The sequence below is a fragment of the Lissotriton helveticus genome, chromosome 3_1 (assembly GCF_964261635.1).
Source record: "Lissotriton helveticus chromosome 3_1, aLisHel1.1, whole genome shotgun sequence".
Lineage (NCBI taxonomy): Eukaryota > Metazoa > Chordata > Amphibia > Caudata > Salamandridae > Lissotriton > Lissotriton helveticus.
In genome coordinates this window covers 1,453,246,063-1,453,269,014 of record NC_136061.1, presented here as the reverse complement: position 1 = coordinate 1,453,269,014, position 22,952 = coordinate 1,453,246,063, and positions in this window count along the sequence as shown.

Sequence of the window (22,952 nt, the reverse complement as noted above, 5' to 3'; positions counted from 1 at the left end):
AGTGGGTCACACTTACCTGGGACATTCTTCTTTTTATTTCACCTTTCTATCTTGTGTGCACGGGTGACTATTAACACCCTAAGGCTTGGGTGACTGTTTGCACCCCGTTTGTAGGAACAGTGTTCCCCCTTTGATATTATGGTCAGTGACATCCCTGATGACATCACTGATGACATCTCAAATGACATCACTGATGACATCATCCAGTGACTGTGTGTTTCTGTAAAGTTTAAATATGTATTACATATTCTAGAATGAGTGGGTCTATAAGTGTCTGGATGAAGGATTTAGTTGGTGCGTGACTGACTGTATGAGTGACTGATTGAATGTGTCTTACTGAATGCATGGGTTAGTGACTAAACTGTCTGAATGTGTGCATCAGTATGTCTGTTGTTGTTTAACCTGCTGCATGTGTTGATCAATAGCTATATGAGTGGCTATATGGGTTATAGATTGGTTCGCAAGTATTAGAATGTGAGTCTGAGTGTGTGTGTGGGTGGCTGTGAGGTGTGTGACTCTGTGCATAGATGTGTGACCAGTTGATTCACTAGGTGTATGAGGTCAAGAGTGCATGTGGAAAAAGCTGTATGGGCGGTTGACTGTGTGCATGGCTGTGTGGGTGAGTGAATGAATATCTCAGTGCTACATGTCCAAGTAAGTACATATGTAAAACACAGTGCTTGTGAGAGTTGACATATATAAATGACTGTACATGAGAGCCAGTGATTGTGTGAGTGGCTTTATGGATCAATGTGTACTTGTATAAGTGATTGTATAAGAGAGTAAGTATGTGTTAGTATATGTTTTTATTTTTGAGGTGTTGTCTGTATAACTGTATAGATGAGGAAATGGGAGTGTGATTGATTCTTTGCATGACTGACTAGGTGTGTGAGTAACTCCATGGATGAGTGGCAGTGTGTGAGTGTCTGTATAGGTGTATGAGTGAATATGATAATGTTGTATTGATGAGTGTCTGTATGTATGAGTGATTGTATGGGTGAATGAGTGGATGTGTGTGTAGACCTAGGAATCAGTGAGTGAGTGCATATGTAGTTACTGGTATTGGTGTGTCAATAGTTTCAGCAATGGTAGATTGTATTTAAAACTGGGTGTATCAAAGGTTAGATTAGAGTGTGAGGAGGCGCATCGTATTATCACATGGATGATGTCATCAGTGATGTCATCAGTGATGTCATTTGAGATGTCATCAGTGATGTCACTGACCATGTCATGAATGATGTAATATGTGACATCATCAGCAGTGGATTGCGGGCGCGCGAGTTATAGTGCGTCCAACTAACTATAACGTGGGAATTTCAATGGTTTTGTATGAGTAAAATGTTCAGCTAACTATAACTGGTGTGAAACCTATGGTTTTTTCAGTGAATTTCAAAGGTTTTTTAACTGCTAATTCCTAACTATAACGAGTGTTAAACCTATGATTCAGTGAATTTCAAAGGTTTTTTAAAAGCTAATTCCTTACTATAACAAGTTTGTAACCTACAATTTTTAAAGTGAATTATTAAGTTTTTTTAATAGCTGTTTTTTATAACTATTAATTATTATATTTTTTATAAAACTATTTAAATAATGTATATTATTTTTAATTAATTTTTCAATGTATTTTTCCTTTGTTTTTTTTCATCATTTTACCTCGGAGCGCTATGGGTACGCGCACCCGTAAACGCACCCGTAAATGTAGCGTAAGAGCTATTCCCATGTGCGAAAAAATATATAAGTATGTATTTAAAGTAAAAATAATGCAAAACATTCAGTGGCATACTTATAAAAGTAGTATTTTCGATTTTAAATAACCGTATTTTAACTTTAAACGCATTTCCGAAAATCTAGCAAAACGTTATTCAGACGCGCCGCGTAAGCGCCCCCGGAAGCGCCTACGTACGTGCCGCATAAGCGCCCCTGGAAGCGCTCCGGAGCGCGTAGCGTAAGTGCGTCAAGTCATGTGACCTTAAAATAACACTTTTCATTGGTTGTTCATAGTTTTTTTTTACAACTAATGAAAACCCCACCCATTTCCTTCACTACCTCTTTCTCTTTGGAGAGAGCAAGACCTGTTCCCTGTTTCTCCTCTTGAATTCTTTGAGAAGAATGGCTGGAAGAGCACCAAGCAGCAGTGACTCTGATGAGTTTCTACATGAGGAACCTCCTCAGCCAAAAATTAAGGAGCACTTCATCTGGATTTTTTTTACCATTCCAGAAGGAGAGAAAAAAGTCAATGCTCCAAAGGTGGAAAGCCAAATATGTCACACAATTCTATCACGTGGTGACCCAAGAAAGAAATACAGTTTTAGCAACGCCACTATGATTCAACATGTACAAAGAAGGCACCCCCAGAACTATGCCCGGGAGAGTGTCAGGGACCTGGCACGGAATGCACCGAGAGATGGGGCCAGCACCTTGACTGGTGGTGCAACAGCTTCAGAAAGACAAGGTGGAAGAATGATCCCGAACAACCAGCCAGTCTTTGCACGCATCAAAATACAATGCATGGACTGCGATGAACTACTCTGTTATGGGGAGCAGACCATTGAGCTGATTGCTAGGAGGAGAGAGGAACACCGCTGCCCTACCCACCTCTAATTTTTCCCCTTTTTTTGCTCCTGTTGAGCAGTTTTGGAATCCCTGGTTTTGTTTTTCCCCTGAAAAAAATACAAAAAATATATAAAATCGTTATAAAAATGTATAAAAAAATATTTTAAAAAAAAGTTATTTTCAGAACTATGTCCAATTCTCCAAAAAGAGCTATATTCTTTACATATTTTGCAATTCTTTTTTTCAGAGAATGTGTACTGAGTAAATGAATGAATGGAATGAGTGAATGAAGGGGAGAAAGTGACAGAGGGAACAAGTGACAGAAGAAGAATGAGAGAAGGTGAGTTGTAAACAAGAGTGAGTCGAAGTGGAGTGAACAAACGAGAGTGACAGTGAGTGACGGAAAGAAATGAGTTAAGGTGAAAAAAGGGGATTGATTATGAGGGAAAGAGGGTGAGGAAGGATAAAGTAATGGGAGTGTAAGTGAGGCAAGGGGAGTGAGGGAGAAGGAAGGTGGAGTGAGTGAGAGTGAGTTGATGACAGTGAGGGTTTGAAGATGAGTGAGGGTGATTGAAGGGAAGTGAGAGTGAGGGGACAGAGAGAGTGAGGGTAAGACAGATGGAGTGAGAGGAGAGCAGTGAAGAAGTGAGAGGACAGAGGGAGTGTGAGAAGAAGTGAGTGACGTGGAGTAAGGTGAGTTAGGTAAGAGGAATGAGTGAATGAGCGAAGGAAGGGAAGAGAGTGGAAGGGAAGTGAAGAAGGGGGACTGAAAGAAAGTGAGTGTGGGAGGGGAGTGAGGGGAAGGGGAGTAAACATGGGGAATGAGGATAAGTGAGGGAAGCGGAGTAAGAGGCTGAAGGAGGGTGAGAGAAGAGCAATGAGGTTGAGGAAAGAGTGGTAGATAAAGGCAAGTGAGCGTGAGACAAGGGGAATGAGGGAGTGAGGAGACAGAGGGAATGAAGAAAAGAGTGAGAGAAGGGGACTGAGTGAGGGAGCAAAGAAAGATAAGTGAGGGAGTGTGGCTGAGTTATAGGGAGTGAGCGTGAGAGAAGAGGAGTGAGAGACTAAGAGGACGGAGAGAATGAGGCTAAGAGAGAGAGAGTGAGGGAAGGGGAGTGAGGAAGTAAGAGGATAGAGGGAGTGAGAGAAGGAGTTAGTGAAGTGGAGTAAGGAGAGTAAGGGAAGGGAAAAGAGTGAAGGAGCGAAGGAAGGGAAGAGAGAGGAAGTAAAGTAAAGCAGGAGGTCTGAAAGAAGGTGAGTATGGGAGGGGAGTGAGGGAAAGGGGAGTAAACATGGGGATTGAGAATAAGGGAGGGAAGCGCAGTAAGGGAACGGGGGTGTGGGTGGGTGAGAGAAGAGTATGTCAAACTTACCTTATATGTAATATAAACTTAATGACATATTTTTACTAAATTTAATATCTGTGGAAGAGAAAAAAAAAGTAAGTTATAATATTTATAATATATATTTCACAATACAAGAGACAAGGCAGGAGATTAAAAGTCATAAAAGGGTAGTAAGAGATAAAGTAGGAGTGAAGGGCACGGAAAGGGAAACAAAGGAATGGTGAAGGTTGGAGAGAGTGAAAAAGAAATAGAGGGAGAGCAAATTACTAAGAGGATAATGAGATGGATACATTCAGTGACAGAGAGGAAGAGAAGAAGAGAGAAATGAAGTGAAGGCGAGTAAGATACTATAGGAATGTGAGTTAGGAAAACTAAAGGAAGAAAGGGGACTAAGGAAAGGGGAGTGAGTGACAGGGAAGGAGGAGTGAGTGAGGGTGGATTCATGACAATGAGGGATGGAAGGTGAGTGAAAGTGAGTATAGGGGCGTAAGACAGTGAGGGGACAATGGGAGTGACGGTAACAAAGAGGGAGTGAGGGAAGAGGAGTGAGAATATGAGAGAACAGTGGGAGTGAGAGAAGGAGTGAGTAAAGTGGAGTAAGTTGAGTAAGGGAAGGAGAATGACTGAGGGAGTAAAGAAAGGAAAGAAGGGGAAGGGGAGTGAAGCAGAGGGACTGTGAAAAGGTGACTGCGGGAGCAGAGTGAGGAGAAGGGCAGTTTAGGATGGGAAATGAGGATAAGTGAGGGAAGTAGAGTAAGGGAACGGGGGTGAGGGAGGGTGAGAGAAGGGCAGTGAGGGTGCGTTCAGAGGGGTGATAGAGGGTGGAAAAAGGTGAGTGAGTGTGAGACAAGGGGAGTATATTATATATTTCATAATACAAAAAACAAAATAACTTGTACAACATGTTATATGGTTTATTTTTGCTGTTCTCAGAATATATTGAATTTCACTTAAAACAGTGAGTTCAATACTACTCATCATATGACAGTGGGCAAAAAAAAACACAATCAAAAAGATTGTGTTTAAAAAACCCATACAACGTCTCAATAAATAATGTAAAATTTAGAAAAAACATATCTTAACTCACTTTTGATCCACGTACTTTTCCACGAGGCCAAATAGTATATGGAAAGTCCTTTTCTTTGGAAATTACTCAATAGTATTCTTAAACTTCCATTAACCCGAGTTTCTGAAAGAAAACCTCCAACATCTTTTACATCATGAAACAATAGATATCTTTTCACCTCTGGCTTACTCATGATTAACATTTCCTATAATAGTCATATTACTCACTATGTGATACACTTACACTACCTCTATGACAAGTACAAGTTTTTTAATATCTTAATCAATCTCACTCACAAAGTAATTTTGAACAGCAGACTAAGTTTTATTAACTGCTCCAATCTTCATAGGCCAATTACCTTTCCTAAAATTTCGATTGTAAGAATACTAGGTAAGAATTTGGTAACTGATAAGGCAAACGTTGTGTGAAAGTCAATTGAGTATCATTACAATTAGTCCAGCCTTTTTGACATTTTAAATAAGCTGTGTAATGTCCTGATGTTGTCGAAGGACCATCATGGAAAATAATTGCTGCAGTTGCAAAGGTTCTTCCTGAAATTGATAATTAAGAAGCCACAAAATTAAAGTTGTCAATTTAGTTCCATCAGGTCTACATCGTTGGAACATTAACATTACATACTGTCCACATCTTTGTATAAATAATGTTGATAGCATTGCAGATTTACATTGAGTACAGACCATGTTTTGATTTGCTTCTCTAACTAGATTATTAAAAGACACTGATTTGCAGTCTGGTAAAGTCAAATATATAAATCTTACAGTGTCTATTGTAGTAGTACTTGAAAAGGAGCAATTGTCGCAGTTATGCTGCCATTTATAAGAAAGTCCAAAAAGATTTTCTACATCTACACCTTCATCTTGCAATACAACAAGCATATACATTAGAAATTCCTGACAATCTTGCTGAATATTCTGTGAAAATTGATTTAGACCAAATCTTTGATCACGATTTTCAACAATCTGTTCTTGTTCAGTTTCGAGAAAAAAAAAACATTAACCACTACATTAGCATAGCAGTTGACACCAGAACTGTTTTCAAACTGAAATCCAACAACATCTTTAACTGAATCCTTTTCCTTTCTGCTTACAATTAATGGTTCATCTACTTTTTTTCTTTTTGCTACAACTTCTCTACAATTTTTCTCATTTCTTCTTTTTCGGCCTACTACACGCTTTTCAAATAGAGGATATTGAGGTAAATTTGGAGCATACTCTCTTCTTAACCTATTATATTCTTTTACACAATTTAGATCTGCACTAATCTTTGTCTCATCAAAATCAATCAAGTACAATCCAGATAAAGTTCTGACTCGAGATAAAGCAACATATGCCATACCCTCCTTGAACACAGAACTTCCAATATTTACCAAAGCACTATCTACACTTAAACCTTGAGATTTATGAATAGTCACTGCATATGCCAAAGAAACAGGAAACTGTTTTCAGCGGACATATAAATCTTTCACAAGCAAAAATCGAGCAGAACAACGACTGATTTGTTGTACTTCTTCAATACCATCAAATTTAATTTTTAGAAATTCAATTCCATCTCTATTTCGGTAATTCACAAAATCAACAACAAGACCCATTGCTCCATTTACTAAACCTCTTTCCACATGTAAATTACGTCGTAAAATGATACGACAATTTAAAGATGCATACAGAGTCTTTTCCAAACCAGCAGTTTTAGATATTGTCTTCTCTAAAGAATCCGATTTTGATTTCAACTTTTCTGACAAAATAATAGTTGCTCCTTCATGCTCTATTTTATCAATAGCTTCCAGTTTCACAATCTCTTGATTTTCTAACTTTAACATTTTGTTGTTGAAGATTGAACATTCTTGCAGAGTAGGCATCAAGCATATGACAGATTTTTTTTCAGGAATTTTCTTAAAAATATTCTCTGGGAGAATGTTTTCGTTTGGAAACAAATTTGAAATTAATCGTGCATGTAAAGCTTCTTTGCCAAGCTCACTTACTTTTCCATTTCTTATATCTTATAGAATATTTTTATAATCTTCATCCTTTGCCTGTCGCATATTTTGAAGCAGTTCTGCATATTTGAAATTTAAGCATATGTTAACATTTCCAATGCTTCCTAGGCACCTACTGGTATCTTCATGTGTAAGCATTTTAAACACTGGTTGTCCTTTCACTGGAGTTAGCTGCAGTAGATCTCCAAAAACAATGATGTGTTTGCCTCCAAATAACACATCATACTCTGTTTTAAGTATTTCTTGCATTCTTAAATGCAGAAAAGCAAGCATTACATTTGATACCATGCTTACTTCATCAATGATAAGAAGTTTCATTTTATTTAGGACTCTTGAAACTTCACAACAAGCTTCTCCAGTTAGCTTGTGGTATTGTAAATTATTATCATGCTCTACTGGCAGCATCAATAAGCAATGTAAAGTAATCCCGTTAATGTTATGTGCTGCCAACCCAGTTGGAGTGGTAACAACACGAGACAGCGATGACTCCGTTGTTTTCTGCAGATAAGTTGCAATTGCTTTAATCAGAAAACTTTTTCCAGTTTCTGCTTCTCCACTCACGTACAGTCGGACAGATATAAATGATGTACATGAGCACTCTTTTTTCTCATGAGATAAACCATGCTCAATCTGTTCTGTGACTTCGTCATATATTTGTCTCTGCTCAACGTTTAGTTCTTTTTCCAAATCTTCTAAGTTAACTACATCCTCCTGAGCTTGTTCCATGGCTCTTTCCACTTCATTCATGGCAGTGGCAGCTTCATTTTGGATAATTGGTCCTCCTAGTGGATCCTGACTCGAAGCAGAACTCTGACTGTCTTGAGAACTGTCTCTAACAATATCTGCTGCAATTGTAGCTTCTTGCTGTATTTCCTCGTTCAACATTTGCAGATAATTTGAAAAAACAGGACATTCTATGGTATCCTTGGTTCCATTGAATGAATCTTCATAATTGAGAAAATCTCCAAGTAGTTCCTCTTCTGTACGCCTTGGCTTAAAGAGTTGAAATAGAGCTAAAAAGTAAAATTCCCTTTTGTCTGGAGATTCACAACTCATTTTTCTATGATTAATCAAATGGCCTTTTCTTTGTTTCACCAGACAGCCTTCACTTCCAATTGAAGTACTGGGTTTTTCAGAACCGGTACTGAACCGGTAACCCAGCGGTTCCAGGGACAACACCCTAAGACTTCGGGTCCTTCCTGTTTCAGACTACAGAAACACAGAGTCTTCTAGGTGAAGTCAAAGATCGAATTTATTGGCTGCAACCAAGTAACAGGTATCCTAGAAGTACAACACAGTGTATATTCTCAGGATACTGCTCAATCTTACAAAGCCAGCCTTCTCTTTTTATACAAAATATTATGCTTCAGGCAAACATTCTTTAGTTTACAGTTGACCATTCACATATTTTCACTACAAAGGAAAAGCAGAGTCATGATGACAATCCCACATTTCAGTTTGTTCAGCCCACAATCAATTACCCGGCAAGGCCCAGTATTTTCATCAGATATCGATGGACCCCCAATAAAAACGGGCACCTCCTCCTCGTAAAGCAAGTCATAAAGTAGGCAACAGGGACAGGTGTGTGCAAGATTAGGCATGGTTTGTGTGCGATGAAAGGTTTATGGCACGTTGTGCCTTGATACTATCTCGTTCGGCCACTGGGAGAGGAACTGACCGAACAGGTTTGGCCTGGGGCAGTGGAGTCAGCTTGCCCAGGTCGCAGAGAAGTCAGGAAAGGTGTACGTGTCATTCAGGAGCGTGTTTGGCCTTAATCATTGATCTATGTGAGGGCAACTCACAAAATGGCTGCCGTACACAAAATGGAACCCGAGGGATCAGGACGAAAACTACGATTTCAAGGTGAAATCGTCACTCGAATATGACGAAAATGCTTGTGCATAGTGTACTAATCATTCTCGTTCTTCTGATATCAAAATCGTCATGGTACGATGATGTTTATAACACGGGTCCAGAATTTTCAGTACTACACAATTACAGCATATACACCTTGATTGATATCTTCTGTGATGTTCCTCTTAAAAGTATAGGTTTGCAGTACTTCATAGAGACAAACGTTCTCAAGATGACTACTTCTATTTGGATAGTATGTATCCAACATGTTAGTCTTCAAAATATCTGTACTGTTTGGTTCTTTCTCCGCCAAATACTCTATTTCTTGTACAGATTTCAAAACTCGGTTTTGTGTTGCAGCAAGACCTAGACTCACCCAAATGATTGTTCTAGATTTGGCATATAGACTTGCTGATGATAACCGATCAGAACATTCATATGCTCCAATTTCTCGATGCAACAACATCTTCAGACTGTAACTGTATAATTTCTTACTTAGACTCTTTTCATGTGAAATTTCCTCCCACATTTCCTTCAGTTCCGTCTTTTCTGATTTTGTGATGTAAGACGTCACATATCGAGCCACAGCAATAGAGTTGTCAGCAATCAATCAATCAATCAATCAATCAGGTCATTTATATAGCGCACTACTCACCCGTAGGGTCTCAAGGCGCTGGGATGGGGGGGGGGTGCCGCTACTGCTCAAACAGCCAGGTCTTGAGCTTCTTCCTGAAGGAGAGGTGGTCTTGGGTCAGGCGCAGGTCGGTTGGGAGTGAGTTCCAGGTCTTGGCGGCCAGGTAGGAGAAGGACCTTCCTCCTGTTGTCGCTCTTCGGATGCGGGGGACGGCGGCGAGGGCGTGGCTGGTTGATCTGAGGAGGCGCTTGGGAGTGTAGAAGTTGATCCGGTTGTTGAGGTAGCTCGGGCCTTGGTCGTGTAGGGCTTTGTGCGCGTGGGTGAGGAGACGGAAGGTGATTCTCTTGTTGACCGGGAGCCAATGCAGATCTCTCAGGTGTCCGGAGATGTGGCTGCGTCGGGGGATGTCGAGGATGAGTCTGGCCGAGGCGTTCTGGATCCGCTGGAGTCTTTTCTGGAGCTTGGCGGTGGTTCCGGCGTAGAGGGCGTTGCCGTAGTCCAGTCGGCTGGTGACGAGGGCCTGGGTGACCGTCTTCTTCGTCTCGGTGGGGATCCACCGGAAGATCTTACGTAGCATGCGCAGGATGTTGAAGCAGGACGAGGAGACGGCGTTTACTTGTCTGGTCATGGAGAGGGAGGAGTCCAGGATGAAGCCCAGGTTGCGTGCGTGGTCCGTCGGTTTGGGTGCGGTGCCCAGGGCGGGGGGCCACCAGGAGTCGTCCCAGGCGGAGGGCGAGGAGCCCAGGATGAGGACCTCCGTCTTGTCCGAGTTCAATTTCAGGCGGCTGGTCGTCATCCATTCGGCTACCTCTCTCATACCTTCGTGCAGGTTGGATCTGGCGGTGGCGGGGTCGTTGGTCAGGGAGAGGATCAGCTGGGTGTCGTCGGCGTAGGAGATTATGATGAGGTTGTGTTGGCGTGCGATGGCCGCGAGGGGGCTCATGTAGACGTTGAAGAGGGTGGGGCTCAGTGAGGATCCTTGAGGGACGCCGCAGATGACTTTGGTGGCCTCTGACTTGTACGGTGGTAGGCGGACTCTCTGTGTTCTTCCGTCGAGGAAGGAGGTGATCCATTCCAGTGCCTTGTCCTGGATTCCGATGTTGCCTAGGCGCTGTACTAGGGTGCGGTGGCAGACAGTGTCGAAAGCCGCGGAGAGGTCCAGGAGGATGAGGGCCGCTGTTTCTCCGTTGTCCATCAGAGTTCGTATGTCATCGGTGGCAGCGATGAGGGCGGTCTCGGTGCTGTGGTTCGCTCGGAAGCCAGACTGTGAGGGGTCGAGGGATCCATTCGTCTCGAGGAAGGCGGCCAGCTGTTTGTTGACGGTCTTCTCGATGACTTTGGCCGGGAACGGGAGGAGCGAGATGGGACGGTAGTTCTTGAGGTCGGTGGGGTCTGCTGTGGGTTTCTTGAGGAGAGCGCTGAGTTCGGCGTGCTTCCAGCTCTCGGGGAAGGTGGCGGTGTCGAAGGAGGTGTTGATGATGTCCCGCAGGTGGGGTGCGATGACAGCGTCGGCCTTGTTGAAGACGTGGTGAGGGCAGGGGTCAGTCGGAGACCCGGAGTGGATGGAGTTCATTGTGCGGATGGTGTCTTCGGTGCTGATCGGAGTCCAGGTGCGGAGGGTGGTGGTGGGTGGCGTTGTTGTGGTTGTGGCTTGCGTTGGTTGGTTGCTGAAGCTGTTGTGTATGTCCGCGATCTTGTTGTGGAAGTAGGATGCGAGGGAGTTGCAGAGGTCTTGCGACGGGGTGATGTCATTGTTTCCGGCGTTGGGGTTGGAGAGCTCTTTGACGATGTTGAAGAGTTCCTTGCTGTTGTGTGCGTTGTTGTCCAGCCGGTCCTTGTATGTGTTTTTCTTGGTGGCGCGGATCAGTTGGTGGTGTTTCCGGGTGGCGAGCTTGAGGGTGGTCATGTTGTCCGTGGTTGGTTCCCTTCTCCAGACTTTCTCGAGGGCTCGACAGTTCTTCTTGGAGCTCTTGAGTTCGTCGGTGAACCATGGGGTTTTTCTGCTGCAGGGTCTGCTGGGCGGGGTTCTCAGAGGGGCGAGTTCGTCCGCGCCGTTGTTGATCCACTTTGTGAGGTTGTCGGCGGCCTGGCTGGGGTTCGCTGAGCTGGCGGGGGGGTGCTGGCTCAGGGAGGCGGAGGGCTGGTCGGCTGTGATCTTGTTCCAGCTTCTTCGGGCAACCTGTTGCTGGTGGTGGTGGATCGTCGTTCTTTTGAAGCTGAAGTGGACGCAGCTGTGGTCCGTCCAGTGGAGTCCAGTGGCGTGGCTGAAGGTGACGTCTTTGCTGGAAGAGAAGACGGCGTCGAGTGTGTGTCCGGCGAGGTGGGTGGGGGTGGTCACCAGTTGCTTGAGTCCGAGGTTGGCGAGGTTGTCGAGCAGGCTGATGGTGTTGTGGTCGCTGTTGTTCTCCAGGTGGAAGTTGAGGTCCCCCAGGAGGATGTAGTCGGCGGAGGGGAGTGCATGCGGGCTGACGAAGTCGGCGATGTCCTCGCTGAATCGTGTGCGTGGACCCGGGGGTCGGTAGATCAGGGTGCCTCTGAGGGTGGTCCTCGGGTTGGTGTGGATCTGGAAGTGCAGGTGTTCAGCGGTGGTTAGGGTGTCGTCGGTGTTGGTCGTGATGCGGATGGTGTCTCTGTGAATGATGGCGATGCCTCCTCCCGTCTGGTTGGCGGTGCGGTCCCTCCGGATGATCTTGTAGCCCTCCGGGATGGCGATGGCGATGTCTGGGGCTGAGGAGGCATTCGTCCAGGTCTCGGTGAGGAAGGCAACGTCAGGGGCGGTGGTGTCGATGAGGTTCCAGAGTTCTACGGCGTGTCTGTGGACGGAGCGGGTATTGAGCAGGATGCACTTCAGGTGGTTGCTGCTGATGGTCGGCTTGGCGAGTCCTGGTGCAGGGTGAGTCCGGGTGCAGGTGAACTTGCAGGCGTGGCAGCTGAAGGGTCCGTGGGTGTGCTTCGGGGCGGCTCGATGACATCCTGGGATGCGGCCGGTGTTGAGTGCGATGAGGTCGGCGGTGCTGTAGGTTCGTCGGGTCAGCCTCCGTCGGTGGGGGCCAGGGGTCCTGGCGCTGGTCGCGATCCGGTCGCGGACGGGCGCAGACGGGCTTACCTTTGGCGCGCCTTCGGCGCACAATCGGCGCGCCCGCTGCACGTCAACGCTGCGCGTTCGCACGGTCGCCATTTAAGGCGAAGTGCGCGGGTGGGCGGAGCAGCTGGGAGGCGGGAGCGGGGAGGGAACAGAAGAAAAAAGGGGCGGGGTCGGCGGTGGTGGCGGGAAGCGGGGGGCGGCGAGGGAGGCGGGAAAACACGAGGGACAACAACAAAGAGTACAAGCACAAATGCAGGATGAGAGAGACGCTAAACACGGGAAAAACAACTATGAGGGAAAAAAACAAGCACAAATGCTGATCAAAAAACACTAACCACGGGTAAAGCCTGTGAAGGAAAAACAAGCACAAATGATTATCGCAACAAGCAGAGCAGCGTTAGCAGGGTCAGCCGGCAGCGAGGCAGGCAGCGAGGCGGAGGGCACAACAGGGGGGCACACGCAGCAGCTGGTGGCCGTGCGGCACGGGGGTGTCCCACAAGTGGGTCACACTCACCTGTGTCGCACGGTCGCCTTTTAAGGCCAAGTGCGCGGGTGGGCGGAGCAGCTGGGAGGCGGGAGCGGGGAGGGAACAGAAGAAAAAAGGGGCGGGGTCGGCGGTGGTGGCGGGAAGCGGGGGGCGGCGAGGGAGGCGGGAAAACACGAGGGACAACAACAAAGAGTACAAGCACAAATGCAGGATGAGAGAGACGCTAAACACGGGAAAAACAACTATGAGGGAAAAAAACAAGCACAAATGCTGATCAAAAAACACTAACCACGGGTAAAGCCTGTGAAGGAAAAACAAGCACAAATGATTATCGCAACAAGCAGAGCAGCGTTAGCAGGGTCAGCCGGCAGCGCGGCAGGCAGCGAGGCGGAGGGCACAACAGGGGGGCACACGCAGCAGCTGGTGGCCGTGCGGCGCGGGGGTGTCCCACAAGTGGGTCACACTCACCTGTGTCGCACGGTCGCCTTTTAAGGCCAAGTGCGCGGGTGGGCGGAGCAGCTGGGAGGCGGGAGCGGGGAGGGAACAGAAGAAAAAAGGGGCGGGGTCGGCGGTGGTGGCGGGAAGCGGGGGCGGCGAGGGAGGCGGGAAAACACGAGGGACAACAACAAAGAGTACAAGCACAAATGCAGGATGAGAGAGACGCTAAACACGGGAAAAACAACTATGAGGGAAAAAACCAAGCACAAATGCTGATCAAAAAACACTAACCACGGGTAAAGCCTGTGAAGGAAAAACAAGCACAAAGGATTATCGCAACAAGCAGAGCAGCGTTAGCAGGGTCAGCCGGCAGCGCGGCAGGCAGCGAGGCGGAGGGCACAACAGGGGGGCACACGCAGCAGCTGGTGGCCGTGCGGCGCGGGGGTGTCCCACAAGTGGGTCACACTCACCTGTGTCGCACGGTCGCCTTTTAAGGCCAAGTGCGCGGGTGGGCGGAGCAGCTGGGAGGCGGGAGCGGGGAGGGAACAGAAGAAAAAAGGGGCGGGGTCGGCGGTGGTGGCGGGAAGCGGGGGGCGGCGAGGGAGGCGGGAAAACACGAGGGACAACAACAAAGAGTACAAGCACAAATGCAGGATGAGAGAGACGCTAAACACGGGAAAAACAACTATGAGGGAAAAAAACAAGCACAAATGCTGATCAAAAAACACTAACCACGGGTAAAGCCTGTGAAGGAAAAACAAGCACAAATGATTATCGCAACAAGCAGAGCAGCGTTAGCAGGGTCAGCCGGCAGCGCGGCAGGCAGCGAGGCGGAGGGCACAACAGGGGGGCACACGCAGCAGCTGGTGGCCGTGCGGCGCGGGGGTGTCCCACAAGTGGGTCACACTCACCTGTGTCGCACGGTCGCCTTTTAAGGCCAAGTGCGCGGGTGGGCGGAGCAGCTGGGAGGCGGGAGCGGGGAGGGAACAGAAGAAAAAAGGGGCGGGGTCGGCGGTGGTGGCGGGAAGCGGGGGGCGGCGAGGGAGGCGGGAAAACACGAGGGACAACAACAAAGAGTACAAGCACAAATGCAGGATGAGAGAGACGTTAAACACGGGAAAAACAACTATGAGGGAAAAAAACAAGCACAAATGCTGATCAAAAAACACTAACCACGGGTAAAGCCTGTGAAGGAAAAACAAGCACAAATGATTATCGCAACAAGCAGAGCAGCGTTAGCAGGGTCAGCCGGCAGCGCGGCAGGCAGCGAGGCGGAGGGCACAACAGGGGGGCACACGCAGCAGCTGGTGGCCGTGCGGCGCGGGGGTGTCCCACAAGCAAGCAACATATTGAATATCCATGTTAGCCTTCCACATGGACAAAATGACTGTGTTGTAGTCATTTATGTATTTCGATTCTTCATTTCTTCTTAGGTTGTATGTATTTTTCGGTGATTTTCTTGTCACAGTATGTCGCAGAGAAGACATAAAATTGTTCACTCTTCCTTTCTATGTTACTGGACGTGGAAATGCAAAATGACATTTTTGTGGAACTTGTCCTTGGATTTGTTTTTTCTACGACAGTATTTTCCACAACGATGGGTTTGAAAGCGTAAAACTTGATGTCTTAAATTGTTTTCTTCTGTACTTTTCGGAACAGCACATTTAGAATACTGTTCAATGAAACTCAGCACTTTTTCATCTGAATCTGATCCCAATTTTGGTACATCTTTGATCCATAACAGCATATGTATGTGAGGAGCACCTCTTGCTTGATAATCCTTTCTCCAAAAGAAATCCAAAACCTCTCCAAGCGGAGGATTTCTTTTATTTGTGAAAAAAGACATCATAGCTTCAAACCAATGATTGAAATACCTGCATACATTAACTGGATCCAAAGAGCACAGTTCTCCAGCTGTCTTGCATTTAATATTTTCAATGTTTTTATTTGCCTCTCGTAGAAATTGAAGTAAGTCTTCCCAAGCATACTCAGCACATCTAAGAGTGAGGAACCATGTAGGAGTTCCTAAGTTTCTTAGCATACATTTCAATTCCCCATGACGACGGTACCAATACTCGTTAGTACCACGCTGACATGCCATGAGATTAATTAGCTGAGATTCCAAAACACTATCTTGTAGTGTGACTTTCTCCATAAAGTCCCTTGCCGAAATATTTTGCAGATGTAATCCACTTTTCAGTATATGGTTCACTGCATAAGAAAGTCCAGACAAGTCACTCTCAAACAGTAGATGGAACAAATATGGAATGCATTGACGAAACCTTGGATCTTCTGCATATAAACTTAAAGGTATTCAGATGCAGGAATTTGAACAGGTCGGTCGTCATATCGTCCACCTTGGCCTGTTGGAAATAAATGTGGAAAATAACGAGCTTCCAAACTTTCTTCCCATACACTAATGGGACTTCCATTTGCTTCTTTCATTTGAAACATGTCAATAGCATTCCCCATTACTTCTTTGGAATGCAATGGATGAACACTATAATGTTCATAAATTTCTTCACTTCTAGAGACATCAACTTTTTCAATTTGCCCAGCTGAGAAATAACTGTCCTCTTCTACAGTTGTTTCCTCTTCTCCAACATATACATTTTGGTAGTAGTGATTGTTTTTTACCAAATACAACATTGCCTTTTTGACTGTCCTAACATCCACTAATTCTTGCCAGATTTTCTTACTTTTTTTCGGAACACCATTAAGTAGAATAACCAGAGGTTCCTCTTCTACTTTTTCTACACCAATTGTATCAATATTTTTCTTAAAATCTAGAGGCAAATAAACAACTCTTCCCTTTAGTCCTCTCTGTAAATCTGAAGGTGGCAATTTCCCTGTCTTAGGCTCCATGCGAACAATAGCCTGAAAAGGATGTACACATTGAATCAGAATAGACTCATAGGTATTTAAATCCATCAATTCAGAAGGAATGTCTACCAACTCCAGAATATTATGAACAGCTCTACAGGCATTCTGTTTTCATTTAATTTATTATAACAATATTTACAAATACGTTGATCAGAACCCAAATCAAAACAATTTTCTACCAACAAATAAGTTGCAAAAACCTTCCACTCATCATTATTTTCCATTTCGCTTTTTACATATAAATCAACTAATCTAGTCTGATTCTTATAATGAGTTAGTCGACAACACACACAAGTAAAATTAGGCCTTTCACTTGAATTCACGTTAAACTTTGTTATTTCATGTTCAAATTGTTCTGTACTTGAAATCTGTACATTCTCTTCCACATTACCTTCTATTACTGTATCAGCTTCTGCACTGTCCTCTTTTTCACCAAAGTAACAAAACTCAATTTCTTCACAAATGTTCTTCACATCTAGTTCAGTTCCATGCAAAAGAGCACTGTTTAACAGTTTTAGCTTAAGTGCTGGGCTTTTTGCATAATACAACCTTCTCACTAATTTCCTCACTTTATTATGATGCACTGCTAACATCCTAAAATGGTGAAAAACACTCTGAAATATTTTTCTTGAAAGACAAGCCAGTGAATGCCCATGCAAACCTGTTTTTTCTCTCACTCTACAAGGATCTAACTCTTGGAAAATCTTCATCTTTTGTTTTAGACTTTTCTTAGTATATGTCCGTAAGAAACTGAGAAACAAATCAATTGAATCCTGTCGCACACTACAAATACTACTACAATTCCAAGTATACACTGGAGCCTTAGGATATCTCCCTAAAACTTCATCAGCTAACACTTCTTCTGTATTTCTAGGCACAATTTTCTCTTTTTCAACCGGACAACCGTCCTTCACCTCATATGCTCGACCACTGGTGTCAACTGCATGCACCAAATCATTATCCTGAAAGTAACTTTCTTCATTAAAAAATGGCTCACAACTTGAACTATGCTTCCATTCTCCAGAAAAAACATCACAAAAATGAGTCCCATTAATTACTCTTTTCCACTTACATTTTGATTTGAAAACACTGATTACCTTATCTAGTGTACAAATTCTATTGATTACTAAACAATATAATTTATTTTTCACTTTAAATGCCTGATCCACAATCTTCACTATGCTTTTTTTTCTTGTAAAAAGCACTCAGTTCAGTTCAGTTCATGAAGCTTTATTCGGTACAAAAGAATTGACCATAAAAGCACATATGAAAAATACATATACAGAATCATTAAAAATTGGTAAAAGGTTTCAATACAATACAGACCAATGTGCTAAAATATCATGCTATTACGTATACTGATGGATTTGATTATAAAAATAGCAGTATAAAAACAAATATCAGCAGACGTCATGTTAAAAATAAGACTCATTGCCTCATCCACTGTGCGTACCCCATATTTAACAAATAAAGGCTTAAGGTACAAAATTCGAGGGTTCATGTACAGTTTACATATAAGTAAAAAGTGCAGGGTGCTCTGTTTTGATGTACCATCACACTGACACAGTCCTTTAGGGTGTTGCTTAATGTTAGGCAGAGATACTAACTCATGGGCAATTCCGAACCTGAGCCTGGTTAAGACAAACTTGTGTGAAGGCCTCGTTGCCAACACAAGATACGGCGGAAAGCCTTCAGTGAGGGAGTATTTACTGCAAAAGGAAACAGTTGTCATGGACCGACACGAAGAAGCCCTCTTCTTTGCCATATTCTCCAAGAAGATTGCTTTCACATCTGATTTCGATATAGTCAGTGCAGCCTTAGGGTCGGCCAGAACATCGAGATTAAATATTTGTGAATAACAATCTGTAACGTATTTTATCAACGGGATTTTCTTATACATGTCCAATGAGAGACAATCTGCAATTATAGATCTGTTAATGGTCTTTTCCTCCTGGAGTCAGATAGAGCGCCATAGCATTAATGGTCTTAAGGCTAAAAGATTATTCAAATAGTTAATGTCCAGTTCCCGGTGCGTCAATGCAGTGGCGGCTGATGAGGGTAGACATAAGAGTTTCTTTAAAAAGGAATTTTCCTCAAGCTGTAATTTATGGGCCCTACTATGAACCCAAATAGCCGTCCCATATAATGCGATACTAGCGCATCTCGCTTGATAAATTTGCAGCATATCTCTAGTTCGTCTGTCCCCAATTTTTGCCGCAAATTTAAAAATACCATGGGCACTTTTCACCATTTTATTACTGACATTATTAAATTCATTAGACCACTTTCTATCATGGGAAAAGGTTATTCCAAGATAACAGAAGGAATCGACTGATTGCACCTTATTACCATCAATGAAAAAGGCAATAGGTTTCCTATTTTTTGCCCCACAGGTCATAATATGCATCTTGTCCTTATTGATGAGTAGTTTCCTGTCCCTAATAAACAGAGAAAATCTATCCATCAATCTTTGCAGACCCAGCGGGGTCCTAGAAAGAAGCACGGCGTCATCAGCATATAATAACACCGGCAATGATACACCTTTTAACCTAGAAGCGTCTGCTTGAACACATTTTAAAATTTCGGCAATTTCATTGATAAATAAAATAAACAATATTGGAGCTAAAACACGGCCTTGTCTTATGCCGCGTCGTACGTCAAATTTGGGGGTACATTCTCCCTTGGTTCCAAAACGCACACAGGTTTGCAAATCTTGGTACAGCCTAGCAAGGAAGAAAATAATACCCTCGGGGGCGCCCATCCGCAGCAAAATGGGCCATAAAATTCCATGATCATCCATATCAAAGGCGCTGCTTAGGTCAGCAAAGCATAAATATAAAGCGCCACCTTTAGCATCTACATATTTCCCAATTATGAGATCAAGATTCAAACATTGGTCCAAATTGCCCCTACCTTTCCTAAAACCAAACTGACTTTCGGACAAAATTGCCTTATCTTCAACCCACTCCTCGAGCCTAGCTAACATGACTCTGCTCATAACCTTTACAGAGGAGTCCAAAAGGGAAATGGGGCGATAATTCTTTGCTTCAGATCGATTGCCTTTTTTGAAAATAGGGATAATAATTGATTCCCCCCATGTGGTCGGAGCTTCAGTGCAAACAGCTGCATTAAACACATTTGCAAGGAGGGGGCCCCAGATCTCCGGAACAGCCTTATAAACATCTATTGGAACCCCATCGGGTCCTTGGGCCTTCCCCCCCTTGCTTGCACGAATTCCTATCTCGACCTCGGCCACAGTAAAATTTAAAGGTAGTATGAGCCAATTACATCGGGTGGTAGCTGGACCACAATCTGAACCAAATATATTAGAAAAATGAGTTACCCAACAATCACTAGAAACATTAGAGCTCAATACAGGGGTATTATCGTCTCTGAGGAAGGGGGAATTAACCGTAGCCCAGAATAAAGTGTTATTGTGAATTTTTGCAGCTTGGTTTAATAATTCCCATGCTTCCTGCTGTAACTCTCTTTTCCTTTTTTTTATGCGAATTGATATTCTGCTCTTCGTTTGATTATTAAAGTAGTGTTCCTAGGTTTTATGGCCAAGGCCTTCTTTAGCTCAGTTAGTAGCCTGGTACAAGTATGGTCAAACCAACCTTGTCCATGGCTACTTTTATCTCTAATTGGTCTGGTAAACCTTGCATCAATTGATAAATTAATATTTTTAAAAGCAGTTAAAACACATTCGGACCCAGTGTTATTTTCGAGAATTAGGGTGATGTCAGTAAAACAATCAGAAACGATGTAACCTATTGATTCATCTGCTCTGTCCCCAACCCATTTAACTCTAACGCCATTGGGTCTGTGGGGTTCGACGTTGGTGATAGTATGGCCCACATCTACAGGACTCTCACTCCATAGCGTACAGTCTAGAACAATATAGTTATGATCACTCAAGGATGTAACTGCGATCCTGGGGGTTTCACAGAAGCGGGTAATACTCGATGACACAATAACATGATCTATCACCGAGCTTGTCCTCCAGTTTTTAAAAGTAGGGATAATCATCCCATTAACATCTTTGCCAAAATCAAAAATTTCGAGATCATAATTACTAATAAATTTATACAGGATTTCTCCGTATCTATTATGCCTGACGTGGAGGTCTACAACACCAGCATTATTAACAACCACACAAGCTTTCTGAAAGGTCAATTCAGATAAAGAAATATTAACATCTCCTAACCATATAAAATCAAAAGAAATATTACATTGGTCAATTAAGTCATCAATAGCACTAGCTAAATTTTTTACAACAGATATCCTACTGTCATCGAAGATATTATTATAGTAGTTAATTAGGAGGACGTGTCGACCTTGAACATTGTGGAGCCACAATAAGTGCACATAAGGTCCCACATTTAAATATTTCACAATCCTAATGTTTTTGTTAATCGACACCAAAATTATAAGACCTCCTTTTGCTCTCCCTGATCCAGAGCTGACAGCCTGTAAGTTAAACGTTACGAACCCCTCAAAATATACATCCTCCTGACACCAAGTTTCCTGGAAACACAAAAATGTGGTAATAAAATCCTTCCAACTCAAGGTGTCCTGTTTGGATTTTAGCCCAGCAACATTCCAGCTTACAATAGAGATGCCGTTAAATACATTAGCGCTGGTATTATTAAGAGGGACAGTGTTACCTACAGCTACCACATTGGTACTGTTCCCTGATGCTCCAGGACCAATACAACTTTCTTTACTTTGGGTCTCCACCATATTTGGATCGGTGTCAGGAGGTAAAACACACGCTTCGGGGACCTGGGCAATAATCAACTGGCACAAGACACTAACCCCTGTCCCGGCGAGTCAATCATTAGAGTCCAGAGAGCTTAGTGCCTGGAATCTGTTCTGGACAGGGATCCCAGACCCCAAAAAGTGGTTAGTCTGGGGGTTTCTATTTCCTGGTTTATGGGGGGAGTCTTTAATTAAATGACTATAAAAGAAACCAAGAGGACGTACACTTATTTTGTCATCCCCGGAGATTAAAGATCCAGCCCTTAGCAAAGCTGTGGCCACATGTAGGGGGTGTTTAAAATTCACGATAACACAATCACCCCTACATGTTTTGCTAGGCGTACCTATCCAATCAACCCTTCTGGTGGTTAAAATTTGGTCTGAATAAGTAGTTGGAAAGCCACAGTTATTGTGTGGCCAAGAGACCGTTTTATTTTTTAGTGAATCATGAGATTCAAGTTGGGGTCTATTTGGATAAGTCTCATAAAAAGGGACGTTGGTCAAAACGGCCACATAAGGAGCACAGGCTGGAGGTAGATTCACAGGACGTTTTCGTCTGGTTGGTTTCGGTGGACCCACCTCATTAACTGCTGGCTTACTCTGAAGAGAGATGGGAGGTGCGTTTTTAGGTAATGAGACCGACATTGCTGCTTCTTTAGCTGTTCCACCCCTAATCGGTGGATTTACAGGTAATATAGGAAGACCTAGGTCGACATTGATGGGCCTAGACTTTCTAACCAGAGCTAAATGCGCTTCAAGCAACCCCCCAAGTCTATTTACTTCAGATGAAAGCTGATCCAGCTTGTCCACCAAGGATTTAATGATCTTATCAACCTTAGACTCAATAATGCTTATTAAAAGATCAAACTGTTCAGAGTTCATAAAGGGTGAGGCATTCTTGATAATCAGATCTTCAACCCCGGGAGAGATTAGTAGTAGTGGGTGCTTTCCTGCAGGCTCTTAATGCTCTAGGTGCCGGTGTGTTTTGGGCAGGCGATACACTGGGGGATACGGAAGGAACAGCAGAAATATCTGGACCAATTTCAGGTTGGGCTATGGTTTCTGTCGAGATATCAAGGTTGACAAGATCTGGGTCATCATCCATAAGTGCTATAAAATTAGGAGCAGGATCAGGGAGGGTAGAACAGTTAATAGGAAGATTTTCCTGGGGCAGGCACAGAGTGAGATGATACACAGGCACAGACTGAGGTGAGACACAGGTACAGAGTACCCTTTAAGCTTAGAGATGCAAACTGTCAGCAGACACAGGTGACATTATTGAAAAATTTGAAAATATAATTTCTTCTTTCACACAGACACTCAGTGTGATCCTTGACCAAAATTTAAAAGCCAGACATTTTACCAGAAAACATTTACCAAACTGACATGAGACACAGGCACAGAGTAGCCTTTAAGCTAAGAGAGGCAAACTGTTAGCAGACACAAGTGACAGTATTGAAAAATGTGAAAATATCATTCTTTATTTCACACAGACACTCAGTGTGATCCTTGACCAAAATTTAAAAGCCAGACATTTTACCCGAAAACATTTACCACAGTGATATGAGACACAGCAACAAAGTACCCTTTACGCTAAGAGAGGCAAACTGTCAGCAGACACAGGTGACATTATTGAAAAATGTGACAATATAATTCCTTATTTCACACAGACACTCAGTGTGATCCTTGACCAAAATTTAAAAGCCAGACATTTTACCAGAAAACATTTACCACAGTGATATGAGACACAGGCAGTTTTTTTTTGACAGGGCAAGATGGCGGCCGCTTGGAGTGGCTGGTGCGGAGCTGCGGTGAGGTCGCACAGTAGCAG